The 22,173-nt window shown below is 45.0% G+C and overlaps 1 protein-coding gene across 10 annotated transcripts in view; it reads left to right on the forward strand.

The window, feature by feature from the left end:
• OSBPL9 (oxysterol binding protein like 9) overlaps positions 1–22,173 on the forward strand; it is a 272,285-nt gene that overhangs the window by 10,362 nt on the left and 239,750 nt on the right. The window lies entirely within an intron of this gene.

A 22,173-nucleotide genomic window follows, 5' to 3' on the forward strand; every position in this document is an offset into this window, starting at 1 on the left:
TTCTGTCTCCTACCTGAGGTTTCTCAGTCAGCTCCTGACCTTGGGGGGGGGTCCACTGGGGGGGCTTAGTTGAGCAGTAACTCCTGCCATAAGGAAGAGGCTCCATTGAAAGGTGCGGCGCAAATTTGGAGCTAGGGGAAACCTGGTGGTGCCGGGTCTCTGCCCTGCTGTTCTTCCTTCCTTTGGCCTTCGCAGATGGTGGGAGTACAGTGGTACTGGTGCCTGGCTTGGAGAGTCTCCGTTTTACGATTTCGGTTTGTAAAAAAAAACAAACAAACCAATGCTTGATGTAAGTTTCCTGGCTGACCTTTTCTGGACTCTGGCTGGTCAGTCTAGACTGAGTACTGTCGGCTGTGCTAGGGAATGCTGTTTCAGTGTTGTCAGGTTTTCAAGGCAGAAACTAGGTTCGTGAGCCCTTGGGCCACTGCCGTGGAGCAGCAGTGGCAGGCAAACCACCCCACACCAGAGACAAGGCAGAACTCTGTCAGGGACAGCTAGACTTCACCTGCACTTGACCGCTGTTCCTCAGGAGTTGAGCTCCTGGGTACAGGCGGCCGGCAGGACTTACCGGACAGGGCAGGAACTGGATACCAACTAGGCTGAACAGGGACTGAAGGTCAGAGGGGAAAGGAATATACATGAGCAGCAAGGCAGGAAACTGGGCTAGGACTCACGGACAGACAATACTACACAAGACAGGAAATGGACAAGCTAGAGGACAAAAACTGAAAGCTGCAAAGCAGCCACTGAAAAACACAGACAGACAAGAGTCAGGCCTGAAAACTGCAGAGCAGCCACTAAGAGAGAGACACAGACAAACAGAAACTAAACCAGGAATACAGACCAGAAACAAGACTAGGGAAATAAGCAGTAACCTAAGCTAAGCTACACACAGACTAACTAGAACTGGACAAGAAACTCAAACAAGAAACTAGACTAGGCAGAAGTGCAACAAAGCACCAACAAACCAGGGACCTTAGACGATGCAAAGGCAAACACAGAAGTTTTCAGGTGGTTAATAAAGCCCAGTAGCAACTGAAGTTCAGCTGCAGGAATCACAAGGCAGCTACGGGTGCTGTTCAGGCACAATCAAAAAAAGCAAGTCTGGCAGCCCAGAAGATCCAGACCTGACTGGGCTGAAATCTGGAACGGGTGACAGTTCATAGCAGCTACTGGTTCTGGCCACCAGAGGGCGAGGTGAGCACAGACAAGGAAACAGTCACCAGCGTGACAAGTGTTCTCTCTCCCTTTTACGTTCATTTTTGGCGCCCTGTTCTATTTCTCGGCAGCCATGCGGTAATTACGTTGGCTGGAGTTTTCTGGCCTGCGGTACTCTTCCGGTGGCAGCGTTTAGAATTTCTCCTCTTCTAGATAGCTACCTTCTCTCTTTTAGGTGGTTCAGCTCTCGATCTTCATTGCAGCAGCCTTTTTTCGCTGAATGGTTCTTTCTTTGGTTTAAAAAACAAACAAACTTGGGGAGCATGTGTGAACGGCTTGGTCTGGTGTAGCTCTGCTCCACGAGTTCAGCCCAAGTGCTCCTTTTTTTTTTTCCTGTTGGATTCAGTTTCTGTCCATTTCAGCTCTCTCTCCCTCTCACCGGGCTCCAGGCATGCTGTGCTACTGCAGTCACCCGGAGGATTTGATATCTTCTGTTTTGTTCTCGTCTCCAGAAGTCTTTCTTCTTGACTTTGCTGGCATATCCTGATGGTTGTTGCAGCTGCCACAATATATTTCAGGTTTACTGTCTGAGCATTTTTGGTACAACAGCGGTCTTCTCTCTTCGGAGACATTCAGGTTTCCTGATTTTAGTGCACCATCAGTCTTCTCTCTTCTGGGTTGAAGAGGTTTCCTGTATTGCATTGCGGTAGTGGTCTCCTCTCTTCTGAGTGGCACACTTCTTCTGTATTTAGTAGTTCCAGTGGTCTCTGTGTCTGCTATTGCATGTCTACATGAGTTGCAGACATGTCCAGTCTTTCAGAGCCTCCTTGATCTCTTCTCTGGGATTCAGTCATCTCCGGGGCTTGGGAGCTATAGCGGTCTCCTCTCTGTGGAGTTGCAGGCCTTCCTATGAAGCACAGTGTTAGTCTCCACTCTTCTGAGTTGTGGTCATCTTCTGTAGGTCACAACTGCAGCAGTCTCCTCTCTTCAAAGTCGCAGATCTTGCTTATATTTTGTGGCTACTGCAGTCTCCTCTCTTCTGGGTGGCAGACATTGTCGGTACTTCTAGTGCAGTGGCATCCTCTGTTCGGTGCTGTGGGCATCTCTGGTACTTCTCGGTTCCACTGGTGTCCTCTCTTCTGGGTTGTGGTCTTTCTGGTGTGTCCCAGCTGTGTCAGTCTCCTCCTTGCTATTCTGCAGGCATCTTTGGGGTTTCTTGGCTGCACCAGTCTCCTCTCCTTTGGAGGGGCTGGCATTGCCAGTATTTCACAGCTGTACCAGTCTCTTTTGAGGTGTGGGCATCTCCAGTGTTCCACTGCTTCCTCATTCTCCTCTCTTCTGAGTGGCAGACCACTCTGATACTCTTCAGGGGCACTTGTCTCCTCTGTTCTGGGTTGTGAACATCTCTGGTATTTCTCAGCTGCTCCTGTCTCCTCTCTTTTGAGTTGTGGTCTTCTACAGGATTTCACAGTTACACCTGTCTCCTCTCTTCGGAGTTGCAGACAGCTCTGGTGTTGCACAGATGCACCAGTCTCCTCTCTTCGGAGTTACAGACATCTCTGGTGTTGCACAGATGCACCAGTCTCCTCTCTTCGGAGTTGCAGACAGCTCTGGTGTTGCACAGATGCACCAGTCTCCTCTCGTCGAAGTTACAGATCTCTCTAAGTTTCACAGATGCACCAGTCTCCTCTCTTTGGAGTTGCAGACAACTCTGGTGTTGCACAGATGCACCAGTCTCCTCTCGTCGAAGTTACAGATCTCTCCAGAGTTTCACAGATGCACCAGTCTTCCTTTTGGGGGTGCAGACGTCTCTGGAGCTTCAGAGATGGCACCCGTCTCTTCCCTTCGGGGTTGCAGATCTTGCCTGTGTTTTACAACTGCACCAGTCTCCTCTCTTTGGAGTTGCAGACATCTGCGATATTTCTCAGTTACCCTCTCGTCGTAGTTTCAGGCATCTCCAGCATGTCACAGTGGATTTTGTTTCCTCTCTGTAGAGTTGCAGACATCTTTGATGTTTCACAGGTGCCCCGGTCTCCTCTCTTCAGAGTTTGACATCGCCAGTATTTCACAGCTGTGTTTGTCTCCTCTCTTCAAAATTGCAGGCTTCTCTGGTTTTTCCCAGCTACACCAGTCTCCTCTCTTAATTGTTACAGACATATCTGATATTTTGTGGCTGCATTGGGCTCTTCTCTGCGGAGTTGTGGACATCTCTGGTGTTTTTTTAGCTGCACCAGTCTTTTCTCTTAGTGGCAGATGTGTCCAGTATTTCACTGCTGGACCAGTGTCCTCTTTTCTGGATGTCAGGCAGGCTTTTTTGTCTCCGCTGCCAGCAACTCCTTCTGGTCAGCGGGTCAGAACTCTCTAAGTTTCAGCTGTGCCTGTATCCAGTCAGTTTCAGCTACACTAAGTTTCTTGCTCTCTGGGTTGCAAATGGAGGCAATCTGGCTGTCTGGTCGTGGTTTCTTTGGGGCGGTGGTCTGCCATTGCCCTTTCTCTATTTGAGTTACGAGTAGGGCTGCTCTGCACCGATCCTGTGTGGACTATGTTGGAGCCGGCAGCTCTTCAGGCCTCCAGGTGCCTCTTCTGTTTGCGTTTTGTTTTATCCTTAGGTCAGCGGGGTTACGTACTTCATCTTTAGGGAGTTTTGTTCAGTCTGGTCTCTGCGAGGTTCGTCCTCTCCTTGGGGCTGGTTGCCACTCCTCTATCTCTGTTCAGTTTGGATCTTTTGGTTCAGTCCGCTTGTTGGCGTGAGGCACTGGGCTTTGCAAATCTACTACTACTACTTAACATTTCTATAGCGCTACTAGACATACACAGCACTGTACATTGGACATGAAGAACACAGTCCCAGCTCGACAGAGCTTACAATCTAATTAGGACAGACAAACAGGGCAAATAATGGATAAGGGAATTACTAAGGTGGGAATGATAAAATATGGGTACTGAACAAGTGAGTAAGGGTTAGGAGTTAAAAGCAACATCAAAAAGGTGGGCTTTTAGCCTAGATTTGAAGATGACCAGAGATGGAGCTTGACGTACCGGCTCAGGAAGTCTATTCCAGGCATTTGGTGCACAAGATAAAAGGAACAGAGTCTTGAGTTAGCAGTGGAGGAGAAGGGTGCAGGTAAGAGAGATGTACCCAGTGAATGGAGTTCCCGGGGAGTAGTATAGGGAGAGACAAGAGTGGAGAGGTAGGAGTTTGAACTGTATGCAGAAACAGGGAGCCAATGAAGTGACTTGAGGAGAGGGCTAATATGAGCATAGCAACAATGATGGAATATAAGTCATGCAGCAGAATTTTGAACAGATTGAAGAAGAGAGAGATGGCTTAGGGGGAGACCTGTGAGATGCAAGTTGCAATAGTTTAAGCAAGAGGTGATAAGTGTGTGGATAAGGGTTTTGGTAGTGTGCTCAGAAAGGAAAGGACGAATTTTGGTGATATTATAGAGATGGCCTTTCTGTGCCCGGTGCTGGTTCTTATCTGGCTGCAGCCATGTGATGTTTTTTTCTGCCCATGGGTTCAGCTGTTCTGGCTACGCCTGGGTCGGCTATCTTCCAGCAGTGGACAAGGTGGGTTTTCTTTCTTCCAAAGTTCTGGACTAGTCTTCTCGGACTCTCTTGCCTTTCGGAGTATTGGCTGCCTTGCGATGCTGAACACCTGGGTTGGGGTTGGATCTATGTGCTCTGTCTTGCAGTTTCTCCACCTCATCTTTTTGCAGTGGCTTGCTGCTAAAAAAGAAAAAAAATATATCCAGATAACCCCTTTTTTTCCTTGCCGGCAGCTTCTCTCTTTGCTCCACTGGGGAGGGGCATATTTAGCCTGCTGGTAGAGTTGATGGCTTTCTGTGGGGTTGCCCGACTCATTCTGTTGCTTCTTTAGTGCACTTACCACTTGGGTGATAAAGCAGGTTGAGTCTGTCTGGTGCATGATCCTCTGCTGTTGACAGGGGAGAGTGCATAGCATTCACAGAGGTGTGGTATTCCTGGGCCAGCCACTTCTGGCATGTATTTCCTGACCTGGGTCTATGGTCAGGTTACTTCATCGCTCTTTTGTTTGTCTTTCTCACCCAGCGCCTTTCAGATTGCTCTCCTTTAGTGGTATCTCAGTCTGACTGGCTTCTAGGTTCCCAGCAGAGGATGGTGTGGGAGTCTCTGTTTCACTCTATGCTAGCAGCAGGGTCCAGCTTCTTGGTCTCCAGTTTGCTGGTTGCTGGGTTTCCTGGACTAGCAGTGTAGCCAACTATTGATTTTTCCCAGCCTAGGCTCGGCCACTCTACTGGGAGCAGTTCATACCCTTCCTATTCCTTTAGCTTAGTGGGCCAGTCGGCTCTGGGTTGGAATTGTCTGCATTTTCTAAGAACGGTCTGGTATTGCTTCCTTCTGGTATTTTGATGCTGGACCATAGGTGCTGGCCTGCGTGGAATTGCGTGGCGCGTTTCTTTCTTGTTGAGGGTATTCTGTCTTTCTTGCGTGCCTGTTTCATTTCACTTTCTTCTGGGCTAGACGTTGATGGCTGCTGTTCTTTGATTTTTATGTCAGCATGGTAGTCCCACCCTATTTGGGGAACTGCTTTGTCACATCCCATTTATCTGGACTGGTCTGGCAAGGACAAAGGAAGGGAAAATGTATGCCTTGATAATTTTCTTTCCTTTAGTCCTGCCAGACCAGTCCAGAACCCTCTAATTGTGTTTTGTTCTTTTCCAGGCGTGTGCCCATTCTGGGGGGTGTTAGTTTTCATACTTCATTTGATGTGTCCCGCTGTCACGCTTCACACAAAACACTGGATAGTGAGCCCTTGGGCTACTGCTGAGGATGGCAGCGGCAGGAGGAACACCCACCGGAACAGAAGCCACAGCAGAGAACAGGAAGATAGTCCACAAACCCAGCAGAACCGGGGCCAGGCAAATAAAGTCAAAGTCCAGGTCCAGGCACAGGTTCCAAGGCAGGCGGCAAGCAAAGTCAAAGTCCAGGTCCAGGCAAAGGTTCAAAGGCAGAAACTGAAAGTAGCAGAAGCACAGCAACAAACAACCACAGAAGACACACCTCTGAGGACCTCTGTTGCAAGGCAAACTAGAAACACTTCCAGGTGGTTAATAAAGGCCAACAGCCAGGGAGTTCACCAGGTACGGAAACAGCTTAGTTCCAAAAAGTCTCGAGACCAACTGGCAGACTAGAAAATCCGGACCGGACCGGACCGGCATGACTTCTGGAATCGGGAAAACCATTAACAGACCATTGCGACCACCAGGTCTGACCACCAGGGGGCGAGATGAATGAGAGCACGATACCGGGGCAGAGTCATAACACCCGCAGCTCTTCGTGCAGTTGTGGAGTGTTTGTGAACCACAGACATGACTTTCAGGGAGGGTGGAGTGATTCGAAGCAGCAGCTGCTATCCCTCAGATTTGCTGTCATCTGCATAAATTTAGTTTCTCCCTGCAGCTGCATGTAAGCAGAGTGCTTGATCAGTAAATGGAAAGTACATGTTACATGTCAAGGTGAAACTCAGGAGGAAATGAGGCTGTGCGGCCCAAATATGGAAGATACAAATGGATATAACCTTAATGGTGAAGAGAGACTGAGGACCCTGCAGAGACCAAGATGTTCCAACAGAAATGTGTTTAGAGAGAAGGACACCAGGTGTTTCATACTACTTGTTGGTTTGCTGGTTTTTGCACGCTGGGATTATGCTTTACTGATTAGCCAATGGCCACTAAGTGTACATGTGAGCACAAGCAGGAGAGGATGATAGAATAGAGGAAATTGCCATATTTGTATACATATAAAAAATAACAGAGTATTACCGTACTGTGTAATGGAAGGAAACAGAAAAATCCATATATGAACTCTAAGTTAGTTTAGGAGAAACCACATGATTTAGGAGAAATGAAAATTATAACAGTATATAAATTAAAACTGAGAAAGTTTTGCTGAACAGATCTTGTTATTCAGTTTTTGCATCTGGCTTTTCTGGGTGACAACCTGCTCTAGAGAGAACAATTATTTTGTATTGGCTTAGAGAAATACCAATAAAGATTTTAACTTATTGTGCCAAACCTAAGTCTGATTGCTATTCCAGCCTAGGAGTTTATGTCTGAGGGCTAAAGTGTCCTCTCCTCCTAGGGGGCAACTAACCGAGCGGACATTACAAGTGCAATATCTACTTGTCAGTAGAGGGTTTCCTATTTTCATCCACCACATTGGACTGAGTATGCGCATCCTGACTCAGGTCTTACCTGCCTGCAAGTGGAGAGTACACCTGCCTTTATCAGGTCAGGGTCATACTGATGTGCTTGACCCTTCTTGGCTCGGAGGTAGGTCTGTATGCCAGTGAGGGATTGGCCTTCTGTTTGCATCCACCTTCTGACTGAGAATGAGTTCACGCTCTACTGTCTTCTGTTACCCAATGGTGTGGATATGAGCATCATGTTTGGCTAGACAGTATACTGAGCAGTCTACAGCTGTATGTGGCCCTAACAGGGATGAGTTACACAGAACTGCTTTCTGTTTCTGTCTCCATCTGCTGGTGGATGAGCACAACAACCCATTTGTCTGCACTGGTCTGGCAGGACTAAAGGAAAGAAAATTATCAGCTAAGACAAAAAAAAAAAGCAAAAACTCTATTCAGACACGGTCTCAACCCTTTCATATATGCTGATGACGTCACCATATTTATTCCCTTCAAATCTAATCTAACTGAAATTTCTGACAAAATATCCTTGGGCATGCACATCTTAACCGCCTGGGCCAACGCCTTTAGGATGAAAATGAACAAAGAAAAAACGCAATGCGTAATCCTCTCATCCCAGCACTCCGCGCCCCTCCCTACCAACCTTAACATCTCCGGCATCACAATCCCCATATCCGACAACTTAAAAATCCTTGGAGTGACATTAGATAACCATCTCACGCTCGAAGATCGAGCAAAATCCACTACCACTCCAATTGCTCACCTGTGCTCATCCTTGTACTACTCCCCTCATCCTTGCATCTCTACATTCTTATCTCTTTTATTACTCCGATAACACCCAACTTATTTCTCTTCATCAGTACTTTGTAATCCCAATTACTATGTAAACCGCATCGAACCTTCTTTGAGTGGGAAAGCGTGGGGTACAAATGTAATAAATAAATAAATTCTCCCTTCATAATGTGCTCAAGATGATGTACTGCAAACCTAGCATCTGGCAATGTAGGGAGGCTTTATGCTGTCATTGGCTGGGCAATGGGAGAGAAACTAAAGCTGCAGCTGCTAAGGGTGGGTAGGATGGAATACCCGCCCACCTGTCCCCAAAGGCTGCAGCCTTAGCCTCTCTCTGTTGCCCACTTGATTGGGGTTGTTAAGCCCATCACAAATGATCCCTTCTTTGACAAAATGAAGATATTTGCTCAGTATCGGTGGTGCTCTCTGCCTCCCCCCAGCGTGCACATCCACACACACTTCCACAACCCCCCCCCCCCCCACACACACACACATCCACCTATAGATCTATCAATCACCACTCCATATAACTTCCTAGGACATAATTTCCCCCCCCCCAACTGAATTCTCAATACTACTACTAAACATTTCTAAAGCGCTACTAGGGTTACGCAGCGCTGTACAGTTTAACAAAGAAGGACAATCCCTGCTCAAAGGAGCTTACAATCTAAAGGATGAAATGTCAAGTTGGGGCAGTCTAGATTTCCTGAATGGAGGTATAACGGTTATGTGCCGAAGGCGACATTGAAGAGGTGGGCTTTGAGTAAGGATTTGAAGATGGGTAGGGAGGGGGCTTAGCGTATGGGCTCAGGGAGTTTATTCCAAGCATAGGGTGAGGCGAGGCAGAAAGGGCAGAGCCTGGAGTTGGCGGTGGTGGAGAAGGGTACTGAGAGGAGGGATTTGACCTGTGAGCGGAGGTTTCGGGTAGGAACGTAAGGGGAGATGAGGGTAGAGAGGTAATGAGGGGCTACAGATCGAGTGCATTTGTAGGTAAGTAGGAGAAGCTTGAACTGTATGCGGTACCTGATCAGAAGCCAGTGCAGTGACTTGAGGAGAGGGGTGATATGGGCATATCAGTCCGGTTGGAAGATAAGACGTGCAGCAGAGTTCTGAACGGATTGAAGGGGGGATAGATGGCTAAGTGGGAGGCCAGTGAGGAGTAGGTTGCAGTAGTCAAGGCGAGAGGTAATGAGAGAGTGGACGAGTGTTCGGGTGGTGTGCTCAGAGAGGAAAGGGCAAATTTTGCTGATGTTATAGAGAAAGAAGCAACAGGTCTTGGCTATCTGCTGGATATGTGCAGAGAAGGAGAGGGAGGAGTCGAAGATAACTCCGAGGTTGCGGGCAGATGAGACGGGGAGGAGGAGGGTGTTATCAACTGAGATAGAGAGTGGAGGGAGAGGAGAAGTGGGTTTCGGTGGAAAGACAATAAGCTCGGTCTTGGCCATGTTCAGTTTCAGGTAACGGTTGGACATCCAGGCAGCAATGTTAGATAAGCAGGCCGATACTTTGGCCTGGGTTTCCACAGTGATGTCTGTTGTGGAGAGATAAAGCTGGGTGTCGTCAGCATAAAGATGATATTGGAAACCATGAGATGAGATCAGCGAGCCCAGGGAAGAGGTGTAGATTGAGAAAAGAAGGGGTCCAAGGACAGATCCCTGAGGAACTCCAACAGAGAGCGGGATGGGGGTGGAGGAAGATCCATGAGAATGTACTCTGAAGGTACGGTGGGAGAGATAAGAGGAGAACCAGGAGAGGACAGAGCCCTGGAACCCAAATGAGGACAGTGTGACAAGAAGTAGGTTGTGATTGACAGTGTCAAAAGCGGCGGATAGGTCGAGGAGGATGAGGATGGAGTAATGACCTTTGGATTTGGCAAGGAACAGATCATTACAGACTTTAGATAGTGCCGTTTCTGTCAAGTGTAGAGGGCGAAAGCCGGATTGAAGCGGATCGAGGATGGCATGAGAGGAGAGAAAATCAAGGCAACGGCTGTGAACGGGGCGCGTTCAAGTATCTTGGAGAGGAAGGGCAGCTTTTTATCTTTTCCATGTACACATAATCCTCAGCTCAGAACACTTATACCAGTTCACGCTTCCACCCCCTCCAATCTCTAGCAATAGTAGAAAACAGAAATGCAAATGTAAGGTATCAGAAATGCACATTTCCCAAAGCTGACACAGTCCAACTGATAACATATTTTTCTACTTTTGTAGTCTATGTATTTTAAGCATTTTATGTTTTCATTTGATTTGGTCTGTTTTTTTGTTTTTCATGCCTTTCCAGGGTCTTCTGTCTGTTTGACATTTCTTCTCTCTCTGTATCTGCCGTCTGTCTTCTCTCTCTGTGTCCCTATCTGTCCTGTCCAGCATCTCTCCTCTTTGTCCCTGTTCCCACCATGTTCAACATCTGCTCTCTTAATGTCCTTTTCCTTTCCTTATATTCAGCATTGCCCCTTTGTGTCCCTGCCCTTTTCCCTGTGATCAAAAATGTCTGTTTTCCTGTCCCACCCCTTTTCCAGCATTGCCGTGTCCCTGCCTCTATTCTTATTACATGCCAAGCATCTGTTGTCTGTGCTCTCTGTCTGAATTTTCCATAAGTAGGAGCTTCCGTCACTTATTTCTAATGCCTTGGCGGCTCTGGATATTGCTGACCCTGATGCACAAGCTGCTACCTCGGTCAATCTTAAAATGTCCAGCACGTGGAATCCTTCGAAGGCGTTCCCGGTCCATGAGGCCATTCAGGAACTAATTTCAGCTCAGTGGTTGCACCCTGAGGGGTCCTTTAAGGTGTCCAGAGCAATGTCTCGCCTTTATCCGGTGGCTGCATATCAAGCGGACAAGTATGTTCTCCCTACTGTGGATGCTTTGATATATGGAAAAAGAAGCCAGCAGATCAATATAACATCAGAAAGATTTTATTGAAGATACCACATGTAAACAAATTCCACTAGCAACATTCCATGTAGAAGTCGGCCTTTGCAGATCACCAATGTGGCCGCGCAGGCTTCTGCTTCTGTGAGTCTGACGTCCTGCACATTCCATGTAGAATCTCCAATAGTAGCAACATTCCATGTAGAATCTCCAATAGTAGCAACATTCCATGTAGAATCTCCAATAGTTGCAACATTCCATGCAGAATCTCCAATAGTAGCAACATTCCATGCAGAATCTCCAATAGTATCTATTTTATTTTTGTTACATTTGTACCCTGCGCTTTCCCACTCATGGCAGGCTCAATGCGGCTTCCATGGGGCAATGGAGGGTTAAGTGACTTGCCCAGAGTCACAAGGAGCTGCCTGTGCCTGAAGTGGGAATCAAACTCAGTTCCTCAGTTCCCCAGGACCAAAGTCCACCACCCTAACCACTAGGCAACTGATACTAGTTGGCATTAATTAGAATTTATGTGCACAACTTGCTAGGCATATTCTGTAAAGTGGTTTAAACGTCTCTATCATATCCCCTCTCTCCTGCCTCTCTTCCATTATATACATGTTGAGGTCCATAAGCCTGTCCCTATATGTTTTATGACAGAGACAGTTTACCATTTTGGTAGCCTCCCTCTGGACCAAATCCATCATCCTTTACTCATTCTGGGTTGAGCTAGTTATGTACTGAGCTAGTTAGATTAAAAAAAAGGCATCTCTTAAAACTCATTGACCTTTTATATTTTAGTATATAGAAATCAGTTTTGTACAAGAATTTAGATTAAGCTGTTAGACTCCAGTATGTAAAAGCTAGCTCTGGGTGGCAGCAATGACACACAAGTAAAATATTTACTGAAATCTTTTTCTCAGTAGAACATGGCAATGACTGAGATCTATTTTTGGCTTCATTTGAACATTGTTTATCCCCTTTCATATTTATGATGAGTTTGCATTTTTGTACTTCTACGTTTCACAAGTTACATGCAAAGCCCATTGGGAGTGCTTAATGTAAACTGCCATTTGTATTGTGTTTTTCGTTGTACATGGTGAGATTTTCTCCTCTTGACGAAATCATCTTACAGCCATTCATTAATACAAGCTTTTTTTTTTAATTTAAATGCTAGTGTTTCGATATTTTCATTAAAAAAAAAAAAAAAAGATTTCTTTTAGTGATTCTAGAAAATGGCAACAAACTTTCCTTGCTTGTTCAAGAATCTGATGCGGAAAGCAGAGCTACAAGGCTACCCTGTTTCAGGAGGTAGACTTTTTGGTCTGTCCTAGTTTTGAACTTCCATCCCAAAGTATTGTGGTGTTTGTTGTCCTGGATTCTATTTGTTGAATTTGGTGCTACAGGATGCACCAGGATAGTGCTGCCACAAATACAAGACTGGTCTGGAAAGGGATTCTTCATAAGTAACTGCTTGTTTCTCTGTTACGATAAAAGGAATGTCAGTTATCTGTTTGTATCATTCTTGCTTATTATTGGGAACCTAACTTTTGTGGTTGGTTCTGATGTTGTATCATTCAGCTTTATTATATTTCAATAAAATTACAAAAAAAAAAAGTAACTGCTTGTTTCAAATTGAGTAACAGGGGCAGACTGACAGTGGTCTGGGCCCCTGGGTAATAAGGGTCATGGGCTCCATAACCACCTACATATCCCAGGGCAAGCAGTTGCTTCCCATATCTGTCTCAATAGCAGACTATGGACTTTTCCTTCAGGAATTTGTCCAATATTTTACTACCTTATTAATTTGTTTTGTCATCATCAATTTACTATCCGATTCCTAAAATCTGGGAAGAAAATTCAAATTTAAATGGCATCTTATTGATGGAAAAGTTTTCTTTACTCTCAGTCTCCTTTAAAGTGCCTAACCAATGGAATTTTGCCTGCTCTTGGTTAAGCTTTAATTGGAATTCATTTGCCCAATTATCAATAATTTTGCCATATTTTTGGATTTTATTCAAAATGTCTATATATACAGGTACACCAAATCTGTCCAGCAGTGCTATTATAAGGATAGAATGATCTACTAAGTAAAAAAGCACTAGATAGTTCCAGTGGCGTAGCTAGGGTAGTTGACACCCGGGGCTGGTCATTTTTTAACCCCCCCCCCCCCCCCCCAAATCCAGTACTAGGCATACCGAGAATACAAAACACTCAAGACCTATAGAGCAATTCTACCATACCATAAGCAGTCATTTCTACGAGTCACACAAGGAAAAACACTACAGTGGCTAAATGACTGTCTAGTGCTCAATGTGCTAGCAGAACATAAAATACAAGAGAGGCACTGTTCATTAAGCTAAAAGGGCAAGCATCCAAACTAAAAGATTCTGCATACTGTTTCAACAAACGTTTAGTCATATTATAATCTATATTATTAAAATTGTTCCAACTTCTATCCTCTGCAACCTCACAGTCTATAGCTAATTCAGGAATATCTAGAATATTAACTTGTGTTTTTAAAGATAATGCTGTCTTTCTGAAAAAAATCAACTAATAAACTGGGCAGTGGATAAGAGAGTTTTTCAGATCTGGTAAATTATCTACTTCAGTTTACTGACTATGCCAAAAATCATTTTGGTATCTAGTTTTTCCCTTTCTATGTTCTTTCCTTTTAGATGAAATAGTCTTGTTTATATTTATGAATCTCTTGCCTCCAAATTATCTTATTCTCCTCTGTAGGATTTTTCCACCAAATCTGTTCCCATTTTCTAGCAGCCCTTTCCTTAGCGTCCCGCAGATCAATCCAGCAACTGGTGGGTTATGTCCCTCTGCCAGCAGGTGGAGATAGAGAGAAGTTCACTATATGTGGTCATGTTCAGCCACCTAAACCTCAGTATTCTCTCTATCTAGCAGGTGGAAGGTACATAACTCTGCAGCTCTGGCTTGGGGCTCCTCACCTGTTCCCTCGGGCCAAGTTGAGTGTCCCTTAGGGGGTTGAGGGCTCACTGCGATAGTGAGCTGGGTAAACCTGGTAGGGTCACGTCCCTCCCTTCCTTCTCCCACGGAACTCACTTTGCCAGCCTATGTGAGTCTTTGAAAAAAAAAAAAAGAATGGGGCCTTGCACTCACAGTAAGATAGGGTTTCGTTCTGGCTGGGGCAGTGGTTAACTGTCTAATTTTTGATGGGGGGGGGGTGAGTGCCTTGGTACTTCTGCTGGGAGCAGATGACAACTCCCTCAGAGATAGTCAAGCGCTGCTCCTGGTGTGGGAGCAGGAGAGCAGCGTCAGGAACGTGCTCTGCCTGCCCTCGCTGCTCCCGTTCTGGGGAGCAAGTTGCGGAGTTGCGGGATCGCTCGGCTCAGAGCGCGGAGTCAGCGGCGCCATTGTTTTCCTTCGGGCCTGCTTCGTCCCATCCCACAGCAGACGATTTTGGTGCCATTCCATGGGCGCCTTGGGCGTTGCTTTCGGCGGCCTCCTCTCCCGGCGATATGGGTTCCCGCCAGTCCGCGGGGGCAGGGATGGCTCTGGACTCAGGACTGCAGGGCAGTGTCGGTCTCGGGGAGTGTGTTGCGTTTCATGGCCGGCGCAGCTGAGCTGGTTTTAGTTTCCGGCGCTATTTTGATTTCTTCCTCGTGTGGTACAGAGCGGGGTCGTGGACCCAGGTGGAGGCGTCCTGGTCAATCAACCGTTTGGAACTAAGAGCAATTCGGCTGGCTCTTTTGGCGTTTTGTCCGATTCTGACGGGAAGACCAGTTCAAATTCTTTCCGACAATGCGTCGGCGGTGGCTTATCTCAACCGGCAGGGAGGCACCAAGAATGTGGCTCTGGCCAAGGAGGCCTCTCTTCTCTGGGCGGAGGAACGTTTGCCCCTGATGTCAGCGGCTCATATAGCGGGGGCGCTGAATGTCGAGGCGGACTATCAATCATCACGTGCTGGACTTGGGAGAGTGGGAGCTATCCGTTCAGGCCTTCTCGTTGATCATGGTCTGGTGGGGAGTGCTGGCCATAGACCTTATGACGCGAGGGTGCAATGCGAAGGTACCTCAATTTTTCAGCAGAGGAAGGGATTCTTTCAGGGGATCGATGTGCTTTTTCAACCACGGCTGCTGTCCGATCTCCTGTATGTGTTTCCACCGTGGCCCATGATAGGCTGGATATTAGGTCGCGTGGCTCATCACTTGGGTCGAGTGATTGTGGTAGCTCCGGATTGGCTCAGACGTCCGTAGTATGCGGATCTGATCCGTCTTCAGATCAACAGTCCATTGCGGCTGCCGGATTGTCGGGGATTGTTGAGTCAGGGTCCGATTGTTATGGAGGATCCCTCCCCGTTTGGTCTTACGGCTTGGCTCTTGAGAGGGCAAGTTTGAGGAAAAAGGGCTATCCGGACAAAGTCATTGCTACTATGTTAAGGGCTAGGAAGTGTTCTACTTCTACAGCTTACGTTCAAGTGTGGCAGACCTTTGAGTCGTGGTGTGGTGCAGCAGGGCTGGTTGCAGTATTGGCTTCGATAGCTTCTATTCTAGTTTTTTTTTTTTTTTTTTGCAGGATGGCCTTGAAGTGCCTATCCTTGAGTTCCCTCAAAGTTCAGGTGGCGGCCCTAGTGTGTTTTAGGGGTTGTCTTCAGGGATCTTCGCTGACTGCGGACAGTTCCTTCTTTTTTGCCCAAGATCGTGTCACGTTTTCACATCAATCTGTTGGATTATTTGTAGTAAATAATTAGCAGATTTTAGTACACACAGCTTCAGCTTTAGAAATGTTAATTTCTTTCTTCATCTCTCTCTCATTCACCCCTGAATAATTCACTGCTGAGTCACTTTAAAGTTGAAGTAACAAAACATCTGTTTACTCACAGTTTGTAGTTAGATTATAATCAGACAGACTTATATATACATATTACTATACATTTGTATTATCAGCTCCTTCCATGTGCTTAGATGGTAATGGATGCTCACACCACCATAGATCCTCTCAGGTTAGGAGAGATCATGAGCTCCATGTGCTCCATGTGCTGCATGTGCTGCATCTAACCCCCACAGGAAGTTGCATAGCTGTGTGACCTCTCTAAGTAATTCACATCAGAGGTCACAGAGTAATCACAGAGAAATAATAGGTGACAGGCAATGCATGTAAAAATACAATTACATTCCAACAAACCCCTTCTCATGCATAACTGTCATGCAATTATTTATTCATACAAAGTCCAAGCTTTATACGCAGATCCTCAAAATGTTCTCTGGGTAACGGTTTGGTCATGATGTCAGCTGTCATCTCACTGGTGTGACAATAGTGTAGACTGATGACCCCTTCTTTCGCCAACTCTCGCACGTTGTGGTATTTCGTTGCGATGTGCTTGGTGCGTGACTGAACCTTGTCATTCTGTGACAGTCGGATGCAGCTCTGATTATCTTCCATTATCTGGATTGGTCTCTTTTCAGCTATTCCAAAATCCAGCAAAAGTTTTTCAATCCACATCAGTTCTCTGCACGCTTCCGATACGGCCACATATTCAGCTTCTGTAGAAGACAAACTCACAATACTTTGTTTATGACTGGCCCATGAAATTTGTACATTTCCATACATAAACACATATCCACTTGTGGATTTATAATCAGAATGATCCCCTGCCCAATCTGAATCACAGTAACATATTAGTTTTGGATTACTATTGGCTGAAATCTTTAATTTACAATCAATGGTACCCTTTAAATACCTTACCATCCTTTTAACTGCAGTCCAATCTGATTTGGTAGGTGAGCTGACCCTTCTGCTCAAAATTCCTACTGCATTTGCTATATCAGCCCTGTATGTGGTAGCTAGATATAAAAGCTTACCTATGGCTGATCTATATTGGATGTTATCTGGTAAAGGTTCTCTTACTGTTTCATCCTTCAGAAAATCAGTGATCATGGGAGTGCTTACAACTTGGGCATCTTGCATACCTAAACTTTCAATAAGCTCATTTATTTTCTGCTTCTGGCTTAGAAGATAAGAACCATCATTTTGTTTCTCAATTTCTATACCAAGATAGTATGACACATTACCAAGTTCTTTTATCTCAACATTCTGGTTTAAACACTTTACAATGTCCTTGTACTCTTGCTCACTTTTGCTTGCAATGAGCAGATCATCAACAAAAGCTAAAATGTATGCATATTGTCCATTTCTGCACCTAGTGTACAAGCATTTATCTGCTTCACCTTGCTTAAATCCTAAATTTGTCAATATTTCATGCAATTTTTCATTCCAACATTTTGCACTTTGCTTTAATCCATAAAGACCTTTGTTTAATTTACACACTAGCTGTCTTTGTTTTGTATTTATGAAACCTGTTGGCTGTTCCATGTACAAGTCTTCAGTTATATCTCCGTGAAGAAATGCTGTTTTCACATCAATGTGGTTGACTTGCATGCCTTTTGAGACTGCAATGCTCAGAAGTGTTCTGATTGTCGTGTGTTTCACTACAGGTGCAAACACTTCATCAAAATCTTCTCCATATTTTTGAAGATATCCCTTTGCCACTAATCTGGCTTTATACCTTTCCACTTTTCCTTGTGCATTCCTTTTTAACTTGAATACCCATTTGCATCCTATAGCTTTCTTGCCAGGAGGTAATTTTGTAAGAATCCAAGTATTATTTTTATCCAATGCATCAATTTCTTCTTGTGCAGCTTTATGCCATTCAGCAGCTTCTTCTGCTGGCATTTTCTCAATCTCATCCCATGTTAAGGGCTCTTGAGCTTCTGCTGACTTTGTTAGGTAAGACAGTCTTGGGGGTGGAACACCTTTGTTTTCCCTGGATGAGCGTCTGACAACAGGTTGGTCTGACCTTTCCGCATCCTCTAAATCTGAGAGTTCTTCTCCAATTGATTCCCCTTCTCCAACTGTACTGTCTTCTTCAATGATCCTTTCTGTGTCTGTTTCCTCTGTCTGTTCCTCGTTAGATACAGATGAGTTGCTTTCAGACATCTGCCTTGGTATGGCATTTATATACACTGGCATGTCTATTATGGTTCTAGTTTCATATTCTGGATGATAAGGCTCATCTGGGATAATCCAGCCTTTATCAACCCTTTTGTTTTCATCAAAATATGTAACATGTCTTATGCCAACAATGCCAGTTTTCAGATTCAAAATTCTATATCCTTTGTGTCCTGGAGCATAGCCAACTAAAATGCCCCTTTCTGTTGTGGAATCCAGCTTATGCCTTCTTTGCTTTGGTACATGAGCATATGCTGTACTTCCAAATGTTCTTATGTGTGACAGGTTTGGCTTCCTACCATGCCATGTCTCATGTGGTGTGCGCTCAGCGCCTTTAGTTGGCATTCTGTTTTGTAGGTACACTGCTGTGAGAATGGCTTCCCCCCATAGTCTTTTAGGGAGATTGCTATCTGACAGCATACACCTGGTCATTTCCACAATTGACCTAAATTTTCTCTCTGCAACAGAATTTTGCTCTGGTGTATAAGCTACTGTTGTGATATGCTGAATGCCTTCTTGTTCTAGAAATGTGCGCATGCTTTGTGAAGTGAACTCACCACCATTGTCGGTCTGAAGAACCTTTGGTTTTCTTTCAAATTTATTGCTCACCATGGCTACGTATTTCTTCAGCATGTCTGTGTCTTGACTTTTCTCTTTCAGCAAATAGGCCACACAATATCTAGAGAAATCATCCAAGAATATTAGCACAAATCTGTTATTTCCCAATGATGGGATATTAAACGGTCCACATAAGTCACTGTGTATTAAGTCCAGCACTTTATTACTCCTATTTCCTGTGTATGCAGGAAATGAGGGTCTCACACCTTTTTGAGTAACACAGTCTATGCATTTCTCCATTTTACCAGCATTTGCACTTATCTGAATGCCTGTGGCTAGTTGCTTACTGTAAAGATCCTGGATCACCTTAGAATCACGATGTCCCAGGCGGCGGTGCCAGATTTCCAGACTACATTTTCCATCATTCTTCCTTACTTGCGCCATATGTGAGGCTTCACCTGAAATGTTCAGCTTATAAACATCATTATGCATAAAAGCTTCAGCATACACTTCATCATTTTTAGAGATTGTGCACTTACTGTTTTCAAAATGAATCACAAATCCCTTCTTATCTAATGTAGATACACTAAGCATATTGCAAACTGCTTGGGGAATATACAAGACATCACTTACAGGAATTTCTTTAACTTCATTAGACACTTTGCATTTTAAGAATCCAATACCTTTTGCTTGGATCTTAGCAGTCCCTGCGTTTGCAGTTTTAAGAATACCTTCCTCTGGACACATTTCCTGAAAGAAATCCTTACAATTGGTTAAATGGCATGTGCTCCCCGAATCCAAAATCCAAGTACTTTCATTTGAATTATTATTTACCATAGTCAAAGATTTTTCTGTCATTAGAAAGCCCTTGTGTTTATCTTTGTCCTTCATACATTTCCTGGTTTGAAAATTCTTTAGTTCCATTGGCTTAGGTGAGTTAGAGGGAGTGTTTTGTGTTTCCTTACACCATTTAGATACATGTCCCTCCTTTCCACATGAGTAGCAAATCAGCTTGCCCTTGGGTGGAGTTTTCCCATAGCTCCGCCTTCCTCTGTTCTTTGCCAAGAAATTTGTTTCATTTCTCTCTGACTTGCTTTGAGAACACATCTCCTCAGAATCATTTATTATGCATTCCTGCCTTAGTTTTGATGTTGTCTGTTCAAAAGATTGCCCTTCAATGGCCTCATTTACAGACCTAAAAACATCAAACTTCTTTGATAGTGAGGTAAAAAGAAATGCTCTTTTCAATGCATCACACATGGGAATTCCAGAAAGTTCTAGCTTTTGAAATGAAGACATAAGATGCATAATGTGATCATTACATTTACTTTTATCCCTTAATTTGGTTTCATTCAACTCTGCTAACCAAATTGGTTGCTGCTTTGCATATGTAGTTGCATACATAGTTCTCAGTTTATGTAAAATGTCCTTTGGTGTATCTTTTCCCTCCACTAATATGGCTTGTTTCTCTGAGAGAGCTTCCAAAAGCATGCACTTCACATAATAGTTTGCATTGTCCCATTCAGCCATATTTTCAGCTGTTCTGTCTTGGTCTAAGCATATATGTAATCCTTTTGCTCGAAGGAGACATATGAATCTTAGTTCCCACTGCTGATAATTAAACTCAGTTAATTTAGGCACCTTGAGAGAATAGAAAAATGGTGAATTTCCTCCCTCAGCCATTTTCTTAGCCTTCTGTCTGCTGTGTGGGGGAGAGAGAGACAGACTGAATCTTTCCTTTAAAACTTAAGAGAAAAAATGTGGCCTTTTTTTCTGCCTGGTAATATTTCTCTTCTTTTTCAATTCCTGAGCCCTGGGCCCATAACCCTTTTGTTGGATTATTTGTAGTAAATAATTAGCAGATTTTAGTACACACAGCTTCAGCTTTAGAAATGTTAATTTCTTTCTTCATCTCTCTCTCATTCACCCCTGAATAATTCACTGCTGAGTCACTTTAAAGTTGAAGTAACAAAACATCTGTTTACTCACAGTTTGTAGTTAGATTATAATCAGACAGACTTATATATACATATTACTATACATTTGTATTATCAGCTCCTTCCATGTGCTTAGATGGTAATGGATGCTCACACCACCATAGATCCTCTCAGGTTAGGAGAGATCATGAGCTCCATGTGCTCCATGTGCTGCATGTGCTGCATCTAACCCCCACAGGAAGTTGCATAGCTGTGTGACCTCTCTAAGTAATTCACATCAGAGGTCACAGAGTAATCACAGAGAAATAATAGGTGACAGGCAATGCATGTAAAAATACAATTACATTCCAACACAATCAACAGCTTTCTCTTCCCACTTTTCGTAGGGAGGATTATCCTGCAGAGTTTCGGGCTCTAAAAGGCCTGGACGTGAGACGGGCTCTCATTAGGTACTTGGAAGTTACGAATGACTTTCGTTGCTCGGACCATCTTTTTGTGCTGTTTGCTGGGCAGAAAAAAGGGCAGCAAGCCTCTAAGGCAACGGTGGCTCGCTGGGTTAAAGAGGCTATTTCTTCAGTGTACATCGCTTCAGGGAAAGATCCTCCTGCTCAGTTGCGAGCGCATTCTACTCGAGCGCAGGCGGCTTCTACAGCGGAGTCGAAGTTAGTTTCTCTGGAGGAGATTTGCAGATCGGCGACTTGGTCGTCTGTGCATACTTTTGCAAAGCATTATCGAGTAGACGTAGCAGCATGTTCTGATGCCACATTTTGGGCTTTGGTGCTGCAATCTGGGATCTCTGTGTCCCGCCCTACTTAAAAACTGCTTGGGTACATCCCACCAGTCTTTGCACTCAGACATCGTTAGATTTCTGCACAGTGTAAATCATGTGCATCCGCCATGAGCTGCGGTTTTTCCAACCTGGAATCTTAATTTGGTTCTTTGAGCATTTCAATGGCCGCCCTTTGAGCCTCTATTAGTGGTTTCAGTGAAGGACTTGATGTTGAAGATGGTGTTTTTGGCCGCTATTTCTTCATCGAGGAGAGTTTCGGAGCTGCAGGCCTTGTCCTGTAGGGATCCGTTTCTCAGAGGTAGGAGTTATGTTTCGCCATCTGACCCAGGCAATGGGCTCCCCATCCGGAGAGACTGGCATCCGTGGTCACCACCACCCAGTCCGGAACTGCCAAGGGCATTCCCAGCTCCAGCTTGTTGTGGTGAAGCCAGCATCGCATCACTAGCCTGGCCGATGGCTCCCAGGGAAGGCGAACAGCGTAATTCTCCGACAAGGGGGATCAGCGGCTCAAAAGTGACCTCTGAAGAGGCCACATGTGACTCCTGGCCCACGGAAACACCTCCAGTGTGGCCGCCATGGAGCCCAACACCTGAACGTAATCCCAGGCCCTGGGTGCCTGAAGCCCCAAAAGATTCCGAACTTGAGACTGAAGCTTCAGTCTGCGACTCTCCGGCAAGAAAACGGTGCCCAACCGAGTGTTGAACCGCACTCCAAGATACTCCAGGGATTGAGAAGGAAGTAACTGACTCTTGTCCAAATTGATTATCCAACTTTGTTCCAATTTGACCATGGAACTTCCATTCCGAATTCCACAGCCTAGTAGCAAACTATAGACCAATGGCAAGCATTCCGTTTAAATAATTCTGATACACATGCCTCAGTCAACTTAATAATGAT

The sequence above is a fragment of the Microcaecilia unicolor genome, chromosome 6 (assembly GCF_901765095.1).
Source record: "Microcaecilia unicolor chromosome 6, aMicUni1.1, whole genome shotgun sequence".
Taxonomy (NCBI): Eukaryota; Metazoa; Chordata; class Amphibia; order Gymnophiona; family Siphonopidae; genus Microcaecilia; species Microcaecilia unicolor.